Source organism: Chiloscyllium plagiosum, unplaced genomic scaffold, assembly GCF_037043375.1.
Source record: "Chiloscyllium plagiosum isolate Xiang-an unplaced genomic scaffold, Cpla_swu_hap1 HiC_scaffold_19, whole genome shotgun sequence".
NCBI classification, from domain to species: domain Eukaryota; kingdom Metazoa; phylum Chordata; class Chondrichthyes; order Orectolobiformes; family Hemiscylliidae; genus Chiloscyllium; species Chiloscyllium plagiosum.
Window position 1 is genome coordinate 37,917,379 of NW_028270157.1, and position 16,100 is coordinate 37,933,478.

Sequence of the window (16,100 nt, forward strand, 5' to 3'; positions counted from 1 at the left end):
TGTAATAATTCTAAGTCAATTTTTTCTCTTTGATTCTGAGTAAATGAGTGTCACTGAGGTAGATAAGCAGTTAAGGAGGTAGGGTAGTGGTGGGTGGGGAGACGGGCTGGGTAGATGGTGGGGGGTGGAGTAGGGTGGCAGGTTTGCAGGTGGATAAGGTGGTAGCTAAGTAGGATAGCAGGTAGATAGGGTGGTAGATGTGTAGAATGGTAGATTGATTAGGGTGCAAGACTGGAATGGTGGTAGTTGCATAGGTTGAGATTAGCATATGTTTAGGGTGGACAAGAGGCAAAGGTGGAATGTTAGTGGGTGAGGATGGTAGTGTGGCAGGTGGGTGAGGGGTTGAGGTTGGTCATTCAGAGTCAGGTGGTGAGGTTTGGTTCTGAAGATGGACACAACCTGAAAATTTAAAATGGGGGAGCCAACTGAGAGGAGGCAGGATCATTGCAAAAATCTATACTGAAGTGTGGGAAGCCACGATCAGCACATTATCCACCCAAAGTATCTGCACAACTTGTTTGCATGTGCATATTTGTTCATAGCAGAGATTCAGCTTTCAGATCATCTTTTATTAATGACCCTGATTCTATTTTTGCTGGCAATAATTTTTGTCTTTCTGCCTGCGAATTTCATTGTTACTCTTGAATTAATCTTCATTCTACTGGTGATAAATCACTTTCACTCCTGGCTGCATCTTATTAATTTAAATTTATTTAACCTTTTATGATCATCTTCCATTCCCTCTTTCTGGATTTCTTCACAATTCGTTCCAACCCTGCTTAAACAACCTACCACAGGTCCTTGCCCATGCTGCTCTATGACCAGATGTCAGGAGATACCAGTTCCCCATCCTTTCTTTTTTATTGGGAAATGCCAACTCCCACTTGTTGTGTTACCACTTGTAACTAATAATACTGTAAAAAGTATTATCAGAAAAAGTAGACACAAGCCACAATGCTAATACTCAGTGCCACTGTACATTAACCTAACATGCAAATATATGACACAAGACCTTTCAACATTACAACAAAGCCAATGTTTCTGTTCCCAACATTAAAAAAATTTCAATATTTGTCGGAGAGCTCAAGATCAAAGGAAATAAAATCAAAGATGTTGTTTAACATATCTTTCAAGAATTAAATTTTACCGGTGGATCTTTGAGAATAATTTCGGAATGTAAAAGACATTGAACCGACACTGTAAAGTAAAATTTGGCTATTAAAAGCCTGGACTTTGGGAAGAGGAGAAATTCAATTCCTTTTTCACATTAAAATGAGTGATTCTCTATAACAATCCTGCTGAGCTAATGTTTTCAAGGAAGTAATTATCAGTCCTTTGTTTTCCAAAATTATAGAGATAAAGTAGTTTTGCCAAATTGTATACAAGATAATTAAAACAAAACTCTTTTCATATTGACAAGCTTTGTTTCATATGTTAATGGTTTACATCTTGGCCAACTCTGTGTTTAGGATCAGATTGAGCAGCATCTGTGGAAAGAGAATATTTCAGGTCAATAAAAATTCTCGAACTGGAATGTTTAATCTGTTCCTTTCCTCGAAGATGCTACAGGGCGTGCTGAATATTTTCAGCATTTTCTGTTTTTAGTTCAGGTTTCCAGCATCTTCAAGACAATATTTTACACCTGTGTGGAATGGATCAGCAGCCCCATGCTAGCATGGAGTCTCTCCTGTATTTACTGCTGCAAAGACAGTGGGATAGAGGACTCAATGGACTCTGTTTTCTCAGAGCCTACTGCTCAACCAACTGTGCTTTCTGTTTCTGCTGAGTTCTTCCAATACCCTACAAAGTGTCAACTTCAAGGCATCATAGCTCTCAGTTTACAGTGTCAAAATCTTGATATCTCATTTGCAGGTTTCCTTCTAATGGGAGTACAACTGTCTAGGACTAGTGGCCAGTTCGCTTTACAAAAAGTCTTTCGATACACAGCATGATCCATTCAAACAGTGTGACTGAGACAGCATACACATTGTTGGTGTATTAAGGAAGACATTCTGATGAAATCAACACATTCCAGACTCCTGTATTGGTGACCTAATCCTGCCAAGAATACATCCGAGACAGTAAAAGCTGAAACTATTCAGTTTTTCTCCTGCCTAGCGCATGTTGTCAGGTCTTCTCCCTGACAGAGGTTCACTTGGGACAGAGGTTTGGTGGATTCCTGGTTTGGTGAATTCCTAGTTTGGTGTCCCACACCACACACTTTGACTTTGCTTGCAAAGAACAGCTGTAGCTTCAGTGGTATGTGTGTTGTATGAACAATGTTCAGCAGTGACCATCTTGTGTGATAGTGTCTGCACTATGCTCAATATGGAGTGAGTTCACTGCCACCATCCTCATTTACATTAGAGATCCATAGCCCCTATGGAGCCTGATTTGGTGGAGGAAACCACATTAGTCTATGAGAAGATGATCTTAACTTAAACAAAATGTAGTTTATTGCCTGTTAGCAACTATATACAAATCATACTGGATGTGATAGAGATTGTTAGGGAGGCTATGAAGAGGGCCTGGATGGTACAGTTTCCTGCTTTGAGATACTGTGTTGCTCTCCCACCATGTCTGTATAGCATCATGGTGAGTTTGCTTAAGACACTCCTCAGTATTAAACCTTGCAGAATAATATAATACTTATCTTCAAGTTTTTTTTCCCATTATTAATAGTTATGAGTTTGTATATATGATTAACTCTACCACTACTCCATCCCATCCCCCACCCCCACCACCCCAAGTCTTTGACTTCAAACTTCAGGCATTCTGAGGTTTCACTATTTTCCAAGAATGTTTTTCTTTGGTGTTGGAGGATTAGTACATCTCTGGATTGAAAACTGTGACTTCGATCCTGTTCCTACGAATATGAAGGGCTGAAAGTCCCTTTAGACTGGACATTGCTGAATCTCTTGTATTTCCTTCATGGAGGTTGTCTTTCCTGATGAAATAGACATTTTCTCCATTGCAACAAGTTGAGGACCTTCAATCTGATTTGTTTGCTTCATGGAGGATGGTGGCCCTGTTGAATCAAGTTTAAAATCACACAACATCAGGTTACAGTCCAACATGTTTATTTGGAAGCACTAGCTTTTGCACCGCTGCTCCTTCATCAGGTACTGTACATCAGGTACATACGCAACCAGATTAATGGGTTCGACATGCGTTTCTTCTGCCGTCTCCGCCTCCAGGCCCACTTTTTCAATCAAGGCTCCTGCCCACCCACCGAGGACCCCTTCTCCCACCTCCAACACACCCCATCCACCTGGACTTCCTGTACTGGCCTGTTACCTGCCTTTGACCTTTCATTTCTATCTGCCGCCATGGCATAGACAGCCTCAAGCTGTCCACCCCCCTCACCCACTACAATCTCCTGCTCTTGTAATGCGCAGCCCTCCACTCCAACGCCAGCATCACCATCAAACCAGCAGACAAGGTGGGGCGTGTGGTTATTTGGGGGACCAACCTCTACACTGCTGAAGCCAAGCGCCAACTTGCAGACACCTCCTCCTACTGTCCCTTTGACCACGACCTCCCCTCTCATCACCAAACCATTATCTCCCAGATCTACAACTTCATCACCTCTGGGGATCTCCCATCCACAGTCTCCAACCTCATTGTCCGCGAATCCTGCAACACCCAATTCTACCTCCTACTGAGGATTCACAAATCTGATTTCCCCAGCTGACTCATTTTCTTGACCTACTCCTGTCCTATTTCCTGATGAAGGGCTTATGCCTGAAATGTCAATACTCCTACTCCTTGGATGCTGCCTGACCTGCTGTGATTTTCAAACACCACAGTCTTGACTCTGATCTCCATCATCTGCAGTCCTCACTTTCTCCTACTGTTGAATGAAGGACTGTCATTTTTACTTTCTCCTACTATCAAATCAAGGCATGTCTTTTTTTACCGTATTCTAGATCACTAACTCAGGCAATTTTTTTGTATACTCCTGGATCTCTAGATAATGGTTGGCCCCTCTGAGTTTTGACTTTAAAGTGGTTGTAAGCTCCACATGTTCAATATGTACCAGCAGACTTTTACCCTCAATCTGCTTGTTAGTCTTTGTTGAAGTGTGTGGACTGTTTATTTTGTCTTTTTAATTAGTTTGGACATTTCTATTTGATCTCAGTGATTTCAATATTGGTGAAATCACAATATTACTTCCTTCTGTCTGCTATTTAAGAATTGTTTCTTCTTGGCTTGATCTCTGTCACTGTTACTGAGGATTCTTCCCATTTGGGTGGCACGGTGGCTCAGTGGTTAGCACTGCTACCTCACAGCACCAGGGTCCCAGGTTCAATTCCAGCCTTGGGCGGCTGTCTGTGTCGAGTTTGCACATTCTCCCCATGTCTGCGTAGGTTTCCTCCGGGTACTCCGGTTTCCTTCCACAGTCCAAAGATGTGCAGGTTAGGTGTGTTGGCCATGCTAAATTGCCCATAGTATTTGGTGCATTCGTCAGAGGGAAATGGGAGTAGGTGGGTTACTCTTCAGAGGGTCGGTGTGAACTTGTTGGACCGAAGGGCCTGTTTCCACACTGTAGGGACTCTAATCATTAATATAATAAATGAAATTCTCTGTTAGAACTTGTGCTTTCCAAATTACCTCAGCATCTGCCATCGGTCTTAAATCTCTCAAACTGATTTTTCACCAAGCTGTGCTGCACTCTGAGCTCCCTCAGTGCAAGATATATTAATGAGCTCAAGTACTGCTCATTGGTTATGTAGATGTTAGTATTCATTTGCAAACCTGGCTGAGCTTTGCAATCTGAATTCTCTTTTGTGTTGATACGCTTAGAAAGTATTTCTGCCAATCCAGTATAGTCACAGGTTCCCATCTTGTTTATAGCACAAAACAAATATTTATGCCAACATAATCAATCTCAATGGATTCCCTCTTCAGTTTGGGATCTATTATGGATCAAGGGAGCCCAATGAAATCTTCTACGCATTGTTCTTGGACCGGCCAGTTGTTTCTTAATCGGATGTTCCTTAATATATTGTGCCATGACTGGTTGTTCATGCACCAGTTGCTTTTTGACCGAAACAATTTCATCTGTTTTTGAGGAAAATTAAATTAAAGACATGCATTTCATACTCAAGAGTGAGAATTATTTATTGTGAAGTGTCTATAGTTTTTCTGCTCTCTGAGTCATCCTTTATGCTTGAGAATTATTATAGCATACCTTGAATATTAAGTGCTATATCTCCTATATCATCTAATCACAATTTCATCAGCTGTACACAGTATGTTTTCAACCATGGAACCTTATCTGATGATATAGTGACACAAGTCCCTGAATCATGTTTCAAATTAATAAGATGCCCATTGATATAAATATGCTTTTGCAAAAAAGCTTTTTCTATATCATCAATTCTGCTCAGAACACTATAGGCTTTTCTTCAATTGTAGGTTGTTTTACTTCATTAGTCACTTCATATAGAGAACGGTTTGACTTCCTGCTTTTCTGTGACTGTGTCCTAGTTTGGTACGTTTTCTGTAAGTGGCTTATTGTGTTACAGATAAAGCATTCCTTTTTAATAGCTTTGCATTAACTGAGCCTTTAATGTTTGATGATCCACAGACCTGACAAGGATCCTTTGAATCTGGTGTCTATCCTACTCACTGTTCTGGTTTCTCACTTTTGTCTTTTGTGGTTTCATACCTTAACAGGTGAATGAATTCCACTGATTTCCTGTGATGAGTATGATCTTCTCCTCTGAAGCTTAATCGTGCTGCTTTTGGACTTTGGCTTTGTTCACCATTTGAATGATTTTCTTTAGAATGAGATCTTCTTTTATCTTCAATAAATTTAACAAAGGCTTATCAGCAATTCCGAGAACAATTTGATAACTTAAGGAATATATCTTTAAATCACCAGAGTTGTATTCCACATCCCCCCCCCCCCAATTTGTAGTCACCCTAAATGAACTAATCTATTGATTAGGTGATGATCCTACTCCTTTAACAAGGTTGTGTTGTCCTTGGTGTTCTTTAAGGAGGTTGTAAAAAGCAAAGATTCCCATTTGTCTGAGCTAGGCCACTTTGATTATAGCTAACAGATACTGCCTAAGGCAACATTCAGGGAAAAGGGCATTTAGTTCTTTTTTAAAACACTTGTACAATGAAAGGGGAGTGGCCAGTTCTCCCAGTTCAGGGATTTTTCGAGTTTGGTTAACTTTTTTTTTAGTTGGGGATTTAGAGAAACAGAAGCTGAAGTGAAAAGTGGTTCCATATTAAATCTCTCATGGACATCTCTCTTGTAAGAGTCTGGGTTTGATTACCTTTTTTGCAAAGGGATGTGTTAATGGGGATGTTGCAGGAAATTAGAACAGCATCATTAAGTTAGGATAGAGTTGGTTGGGTTTTCAGATAGGCTATGTTATTCTATAGGTAAAAACAATGACTGCAGATGCTGGAAACCAGATTCTGGAATGGTGGTGCTGGAAGAGCACAGCTGTTCAGGCAGCATCCGAGGAGCAGTAAAATCAACGTTTCGGGCAAAAGCCCTTCATCAGGAATACATGTGTTCTCTTTTGTTCGTGTTTCATTCAGTAGTCTGTAAATAAATTTTGTTTTGTTTAAAACTGTGTGGTTTGACCAGCTGCCTCACTCCTGGAATATCCACTGTACACCTGCTTAAAACAACTTGCAAAGTTAGGATCTGGGTGACCTTTTTGTCATGTTTTGAAGGGGTATGGCCTGGTCCATAACAATTATACCAAATGTTATTAAATCTTGTTTTTTCAACAATGCTATTTGTTCTGAGGTTGAAATAATTGTCAAAGGTTGGGGTACTTCTTCAAATGTATATGTTGTTTCTTTCACACCCTGTTAATCTATAACATCATCAACTATACTCCTAAACAAACATAGCGAATGCTAGAGAAACTCTGCAAGTCTGGCAGCATCCATAGAGAGAGAAACTGAGTTACTGTTTTGAGTCCAGTATGATTCTTCTTCAGAGTGCTATAGGACTACTTTCTATGTAGAATGTATTAAAGTATTCAGCTTATGATTTCGCCTCTTATTCTGTACCTTAAGAATTGTTTTCTCCAAGCTGCTCAATGCTGTGTTTTATTTGGCCCATCTCTGAAATGAAATCTTCCTTAGAATATTATTTCTGTTGTCATGTATTTTTATTTCTTTGCTTAGTTTTGCAGTAATGGCAGTGCTGCTACTTTATATTGCTACTGCAGGGTTTTTCCACATTCTTCCAAGGTGAAATGGAGGATTACCATCCTTTTCCCAACGTCTCTGGATGAATCCTACTATTTGTGACTTTACTTCATGCCTGGGTCTTCAACCTCAAATTGAATTGCTTCTGTGGTGCCTGATTTCCCTTATTCCAGCCCTGCCTCATGGTACTTGCTCACTATGGTGACTACATTTGGTTGGAGGTGAAATTGCTCTTCTTTACTTGTAGCTGTTCCAGCCTATATTTATGTATCATTTGTAAAGCTTTCCCTTGACTACAAAGAATTTTGATTTTACTCACAGATCTCTGATGTCTGTTTACTTTCCTACTGAATCCTGATTTGAGACTCCCTCAATCTGACATGTGTCCTTAAAGCAGGCTAACACTCTTGGAATGACTAGTGGTACCAGAACAAAACTCTGGTTGATTCCTTTGCAGATCTCAAAGGGCTGCAATGTTGCCTTATCATAGCTGGTCATATTCACCATGTTGTCAGGAAAAGAGGAAGCCACATTGTGCAACTTCAGAAGTCTATTTTCTTGAGCAAATTACCATAAAGTAATTGTGGAGAGTGTTTTGCTATAAATTCTTATTAAAACAGTCATTGACTTTAATGGCTACAATATAGATAACAACTAATTTTGCAAATTGTAATATATTTGTAATACAGATTCATTGAAAATTCAGATTGTTTTTCAAAATAGTTGAATATGTAAAAGCAGGTCTTAATTTCTAACTTATTATAGAGTATATCAGTCAGCAATGCAGAGCATCATGCAATTTAGGAAAAGTCCCTTTGTCTCACCATGTCAATGCAGACGAGCAAACACCAAATTACACTAATTCCATTTACTTGCACTTGGTCAATAGCCTACTAATCCCCAGCATTTTAGACGCTCATCCAGATGCTTCTTAAATGTTGTGGGGGTACCTACCTCCACCACCCTCTCAGGCAGTATGTTTCTTATTTCTACCGCCTGCTGGATGGTTTTTTATTTCTCTCAGATCCCCTCTAAACCACTTCCACCTCACCTTAATCTCATGCCCTCTGGTCTTAGACACATCTGCCGTGGAGAAGACATTTGCATAATCTACTCTGTCCATGCCTCTCATAATTTTGTATACTTCAATTGGGTGCCCCCTCAGCCTCCTCTGCTCCAACGAAAACAAACCCAGCCTATCAAGTCCCAACTCATAACTGAGCCTTTCATTCAGGTAACATCCTGGTGAATCTCCTCGATACTGTCTCCACTGCAATCACATCCTTCCAATAGTCTAGGGCTATAGTGCCTTAGTTCTGATATGCAGTGGGGGAATGCTACTGCATCACCAACTCATGAGATGTGCTTTCATCAGGAACTAATCTGCAGTTTTAATTTGGGTTCATGGGGTACTGGAACTCTTAATTCACTTTCCTGTTTACATAGAGGATTTCTAACACTTGGCTACCCAACAGAAGGCTATAGTCACTTTGACTGATGGGAAAACATTGAGCTGAGAATTTCATTACACTTGTATTCCACAATATTTAGTTATCTTGAGTACAAGGAAACATAATGATACGATCAGCAAGCAATTGTATCCAGAAGTAAAAGAAAATCAGGATTTTTGCAAGATTTGTGAAGGTTTGTAGCTCAGGTTGAGTTTAGGGCGTAGGTTTGCTCGCTGTGCTGTAGGTTTGATATCCAGACGTTTCATGACCTGGCTTGGTAACATCATCAGTGGCGACCTCCAAATGAAGCGAAGCTGTTGTCTCCTGCTTTCTCTTTATATGTTTGTCCTGGATGGGGTTCCTGGGGTTTGTGGTGATGTCATTTCCTGTTCATTTTCTGAGGGGTTGATAGATTGTATCTAGATCAATTTGTTTGTTTATGGCGTTGTGGTTGGAGTGCCAAGCCTCTAGGAATTCTCTGGCATGTCTTTGCTTAGCCTGTCCCAGGATCGATGTGTTGTCCCAGTCGAAATGGTGGGGTTTTTTTCTCCGTGTGTAGGGCTACGAGGGAGAGAGGGTTGTGTCTTTTTGTGACTAGCTGGTGTTCATGTATCCTGGTGGCTAACTTTCTTCCTGTTTGTCCTACATAGTGTTTGTGGCAGTCCTTGCACGGAAATTTGTAGATGACGTTGGTTTTGTCCATGGGTTGTACTGGGTCTTTTAAGTTTGTTCGTTTTTGTTTGAGAGTGTTAGTGGGTTTGTGTGCTACTAGGATTCCGAGGGGTCTTAGTAGTCTGGCTGTTTTTTCTGAAACTTCTTTGATATATGGTAAGGTGGTTAGGGTTTCTAGCTGTGTTTGGTCTGCTCGTCGTGGTTTGTCCTTGAGGAATCTGCGCACTGTATTTTTTGAGTATCCGTTCTTCTTGAATACGTTGTATAGGTGGTTCTCCTCTGTTTTCCGAAGTTCGTCTGTGCTGCAGTGTGTGGTGGCTCATTGGAATAGTGTTCTGATACAGTTTTGTTTGTGTGTGTTGGGATGGTTGCTGGTGTAGTTAAGTATTTGGTCAGTGTTTGTCGGTTTTCTGTATACGCAGGTTTGTAGTTCTCCGTTGTCCTTTCTTTCGACTGTGACGTCCAGGAATGCGAGTTTGTTGTTGGTTTTTTTCTTCCTTGGTGAACTTTATGCCTGTGAGGGTGTTGTTGATGATGTTAAATGTCTCTTCTATCTTGTTTCGTTTTGTGATTACAAAGGTGTCATCTACTTGGCAGACCCAGATCTTTGGTTTGATGGTTGGTAGGGCTGTTTATTCCAGTCTTTGCACTACCGCTTCTGCTATGAAACGAACCAACGGCACACCCATGGGATCTCCGCTATCTTTGCTTATTGGGACAGTTGTGTATATTTGGAATAGCATAATTAAGTCTAGTTTAGGTAGACTGAGTTCTATAGGGGTTCTTTATTCTGTTCTTCGTGTTCATTGTGTAATTTCATGAATAAATTTTTGTCTGTTTTAAAACCTGGTACTCCACCTAGTTACCTCACTCTGCGTAATTTTCACTGTATACATACTGAAACAAATTGCAAAGTTTTGGTCTGGATTGCTTTCTTAAGAATGTTTTGAGTGGTCTGGCCTAGTCCATAACAGAGGCTAGGAATGTTAGACAATAGACAATAGACAATAGACAATAGACAATAGGTGCAGGAATAGGCCATTCTGCGCTTCGAGCCTGCACCACCATTCATTATGATCATGGCTGATCATCCTCAAATAGTATCCTGTTCCTGCCTTATCTCCATAACCCTTGATTCCACTATCCTTGAGAGCTCTATCCAACTCTTTCTTAAATGAATCTAGAGACTGGGCCTCCACTGCCCTCTGGGACAGAGCATTCCACACACCCACCACTCTCTGGGTGAAGAAGTTTCTCCTCATCTATCCCTTATTTTTAAGCTGTGTCCTCTGGTTCGGGACTCACCCATCAGCGGAAACATGTTTCCTGCCTCCAGAGTGTCCAATCCTTTAATAATCTTATACTTCTCAATCAGATCCCCTCTCAGCCTTCTAAATTCATGGGTATACAAGCCCAGTCGCTCCAATCTTTCAACATAAGATAGTCCCGCCATTCCAACAATTGACCTTGTGAACCTACGCTGCACTCCCTCAATAGCCAGAATGTCTTTCCTCAAATTTGGAGACCAGAACTGCACACAATATTCCAGGTGCGGTCTCACGTGGGCCATGTACAGCTGCAGAAGAACCTCTTTACTTCTATACTCAATCCCTCTTATTATGAAAGTAAACTGGCCAAAAATATAAAGGAAGATAGTAAAAGCTTTTTTAGGTATGTGAAAGGGAAAAAAATGGTTAAGACTAAAATTGGGCCCTTGAAGACAGAAACAGGGGAATATATTGTGGGGAACAAAGAAATGGCAGAAGGGTTGAATTGGTACTTCAGATCTGTGTTCACCAGGGAAGACACAAGCAATCTCCCAGAGGTACAGTGGCTGAAGGACCTGAACTGAAGGGAATTTATATTTGCCAGGAATTGGTGTTGGAGAGACTGTTAGGTCTGAAGGTTGATAAGTCCCCAGGGCCTGATACATCCCAGGGTACTGAAGGAGGTGGCTCGAGAAGTCGTGGATGCGTTGGTGATTATTTTCCAGAGTTCGATAGATTCGGGATCAATTCCTGCAGATTGGAGGGTGGCTAATGTTGTACCACTTTTTAAGAAAGGAGCGAGAGAGAAAGCAGGAAATTATAGACCAGTTAGTCTGACTTCAGTGGTGGGAAGGATGCTGGAGTCAATTATAAAGGATGAAATTACGACACATCTAGATAGCAGTAACAGGATAGGTCAGAGTCAGCATGGATTTATGAGGAGAAAGTGAGATCTGCAGATGCTGGAGATCAGAGCTGAAAATGTGTTGCTGGAAAAGTGCAGCAGGTCAGGCAGCATCCAGGGAACAGGAGAATCGACGTTTCGGGCATAAGCCCTTCTTCAGGAATGATTCCTGAAGAAGGGCTTATGCCCGAAACGTCGATTCTCCTGTTCCCTGGATGCTGCCTGACCTGCTGCGCTTTTCTAGCAACACATTTTCAGCTCAGCATGGATCTATGAAGGGGAAATCATGCTTGACTAATCTTCTGGAATTTTTTTGAGGATGTAATTCTGAAGATGGACAAGGGAGATCCAGTGGATGTAGTGTACCTGGACTTTCAGAAAGCCTTTGATAAAGTCACACATAGGAGGTTAGTGATCAAAATTAGGGTGCACGGTATTAGGGGCAAAGTACTGACTTGGATTGAAAATTGGTTGGCTGACAGGAAACAAAGAGTAGTGATAAACGGCTCCCTTTCAGAATGGCAGGCAATGACTAATGGGGTACCGCAGGGATCAGTGCTGGGACCGCAGCTTTTTACAATATATATTAATGATATAGAAGATGGTATTAATAGTAACATTAGCAAATTTGCTGATGATACAAAGCTGGGTGGCAGGGTGAAATGTGAGGAGGATGTTAGGAGATTACAGGGTGACTTGGACAGGTTAGGTGAGTGGACAGATGCATGGCAGATGCAGTTTAATATGGATAAATGTATGGTTATCCACTTTGGTGGCAAGAACAGGAAGGCAGATTACTAACTAAATGGAGTCAAGTTAGGTAAAGGGGTAGTACAAAGAGATCTGGGTGTTCTTGTACACCAGTCAATGAAGGTAAGCATGCAGGTACAGCAGGTAGTGAAGAAAGCTAATAGCATGCAGGCTAGGAATGTTAACTTGAAGGCACTGGATAACCAATGGATAACTGCATCAGAGGCAGGTAAGGCAACAGTTTACCAATATAATTAACTTTTCCAATAATGTTTTATTAAAATCAATTTATCTAATACATTTCACATATATGAAAGTGTTGACAAGGAGATAGCAGAGGCCCTATTACCTATATAAACAAATTCATTAAAGAAACATAACAAAGTCAATGATAGCTAAATTCATTTATACACTTAAAAATCAAGACAGAAGAGGTACTTTATGTTAGTGGTGGAAAAATGTGAAATCCCGATTCACTAACGTAAGAGAAAAATGTCTAGAAACTAAAAACATAACAGTTGGCATGGATTTCAAAAGGGAGTTAAGATTAGGGTGGTGCTGGAAAAGCACAGCCGGTCAGGCAGCATCTGAGGAGCAGAAAAGTCGATATTTCGGGCAAAAGCCCTTCATCAGGAAACCCTTCATCACTCCTTCAAAAGGGAGAGTTGTGTATAACCTGTTTTGTTGAATCAGACGAGTAGCAAAGTGTAGTGAAGAGAAATGTGGTAGAAATAATTGGATTTTTAGATGGCTTCCATATGATGTGGAAGACATGTGATGAAGATCTAAATATATGGAGGCAACATAACAACCTGGCTATGAAATAAAACAGTATATAGATTAGAGGTTCTTTTTCAGACTGGCAAAAGGTGTGATGTTGTTTTCTACAAAGATAGGTGCTGGGCCACTATTGTTCACTATCTATTCAAACATTTGGATGCATGAACCATAAATAAAATTTCAACATATTTAATGGATGATATCAAATTGTGGGGAAGAGTTAATAAAGGGGAAGATTGCAACAAAGTTTGGGAAGACATTAATAAACTTGCCAATTAGGCATATAATTGCAAATGAATTCCAATATAAATAAATGCAATGTGGTATATTTTGACAGGAAAATTAATAATGTCTGTTTCTCCGTCTCAGATTGTATCTACGTGAATCACTAAAAATAGAGACAATCCCGTTTATAAGGCCACTCAATAATGAACTAAGGACTGGGGTTCACTCCAAAGGAATATAACTGAAAATAATTTGAATTAATTAAATAAATTAATAAAACTAAGAATACTTTTCCTGATGAAGGGCTTATGCCCAAAACGTGGATTCTCCTGCTTCTCGGATGCTGCCTGACCTGCTGTATTTTTCCAGCACCACATTCTCGACTCCGATTTCCAGCATCTGCAGTCCTCACTTTCTCATGAAAATAAATTATGTTAACCTTTGATAGAACATTTGCTATATCACACTTTAAATGCTACAAATAGTTCTATCTCCATATTGTAAAAAAAGGATCCAGAGGCACTGGAAAAAGTGCAGAAATGATTTGCTGGAATTATGCCAAACTGATAAGTTTTGCATTGCAGAAAAGATTGAATTGGATAAATTAGGGCCCCTTTTTCTGCAAAACAGAATACACTGAGGAGGTGTAGGGGTGGTGCATATCACATTAATGATAATGAACCAATAATTAATTGCTCATCAGAGATTGATATCTCTGTTGGTTTATTTAATACAGTAAAACATACTTTAGTTTGTAAAGCAGAGACTACAGCAGCCAACTGATTTCTGGGTGTGCAACTCACAACACAAAGCAGATTAACAGCCAGGAAGAGTTGCATCATCATACACATTAATCTTATGATGTTCTGAAAGGTGAATTTTCTTAAAAGTGTGACACACCTCTCCTGTCCAAAAGAAAATTTAATTGTTTACAGTGTCAAGTGAGAATATGAACTTTTATTATGTATATGTACTTTTTGGATATGTTCAGATCTTGTGATTCTGTCGAACTGTTATCAAGGACTGCAGTTTTCATGGACTGCAGTTACTGATGCATAATTTGCTTATCCTGATGCACTACAGTCAGGCTTCATTCCAGATTAATCACTAATTGATCTCAGTCTTAAACGTTTCAAGTAGTTCAAAGCTCTTGGCATTTATTGTTTTGTTTCTTAAGGGCTCCCAATTCATTTGGAAGCTTCTGCTTTGACACCCTAGATTCTTCCAAATCCATCAAATGTTTTGCCTTATGTCAGTCCACTATATTTTCTCCTTCAGAACCTGTTGTAAGAACTGTCTGGCATTTTCAAAGTTTTTTCTTTTTGTCTTCTTTGAAGCTTGGACCAATTGCATTTGCTACTTCGATTGTTGTTCATTTTCGTGTCTGTCCTGCTTGAGATTTTTCAATAGAACATCATTGTTGGCATTTATTTCTAAAATAAAAGGAATTAGAACATAGAACATATAACATAGAAGATAGAACAATACAGCGCAGAATAGGCCCATTGACCTTCAATGTTGCGCTGAGCTGTGAACTATTCTAAGCTCATCCCCCTACACTATCCCATCATCAACCATGTGCTTATCCAAGGATTGTTTAAATCTCCATAAAATAACTGAGTTAACTATATTGGCAGGTAGGGCATTCCAAGCCCTTACCATTCTCTGAGTGAAGAACTTGCCTCTGACATCTGTCTTAAATCTATCACCCCTCAATTTGTAGTTATGCCCCCTCGTACAAGCTGATGTCATCATCCTAGGAAAAAGACTTTCACTGTCTACCCTATCTAATCCTCTGATCATCTTGTATGTCTCTATCAAATTCCCTCTTAGCCTTCTTCTTTCCAATGAAAATAAAACTAAGTCTCGCAGTTTTTCTTCATAAGAGCTTCCTTCCAGATCAGGCAACATCCTGATAAATTTCCTCTGCACCTTTTCAATGCTTCCACATCCTTCCTGTAATGGGGCGACCAGAACTGTACACAATATTTCAAGAGCAGCCACACTAGTGTTTTGTATAGTTACAGCATGACATTGCGGCTCCGGAACTCAATTCCTCTACCAATGGAACCTAACACATCGTATGACTTCTTAACAGCACTATCAATCTGGGTGGCAACTTTCAGGGATCTATGCACATGGACTACAAGATCCCTCTGCACATGCACACTACCAATAATCTTTCCATTGACCCAGTACTCTGCCTTCCTGTTATTCTTACCAAAGTGCATCACCTCACATTTAGCTGCATTGAACTCCATTTGCCACCTCTCAGCCCAATTCTGCAGTTTATCCAAATCCCCTGCAACCTGTAACATTCTTCCAAACTGCCCACTACTCCAATAGCTTTTGTGTCATCTGCAAATTTACTAATCCATCCACTAATGCCTGTGTCTAAGTCATTTATAAAAATGACAAACAGCAGTGGTCCCAAAACAGATCCTTGAGACACACCACTAGTAACTGGACTCCAGGCTGAATATTTTCCATCAACCACCACTCGCTGCCCTCTTTCAGAAGCCAGTTTCTAATCCAAACTGCTAAACCACCCTCAATCCCATGCCTCTGCATTTCCTCCAACAGCCTACCATGTGGAACCTTATCAAAGGCTTTACTGAAGTCCATGTACACCACATCAACTGCCCTACGCTCATCTACACGCTTGGTCACCTTCTCAAAAAGCTCAATGAGGTTTGTGAGACACGACCCGCCCTTGACGAAACCATGTTGACTATCTCCAATAAAATTGTTGCTTGCTAGATGATTATAAATCCTATCTTTTATAATCCTTTCCAAAACCTTTCCTACCACAGAAGTAAGGCTCACTAGTCTATAATTATCTGGGTCATCTATAATGCCCTT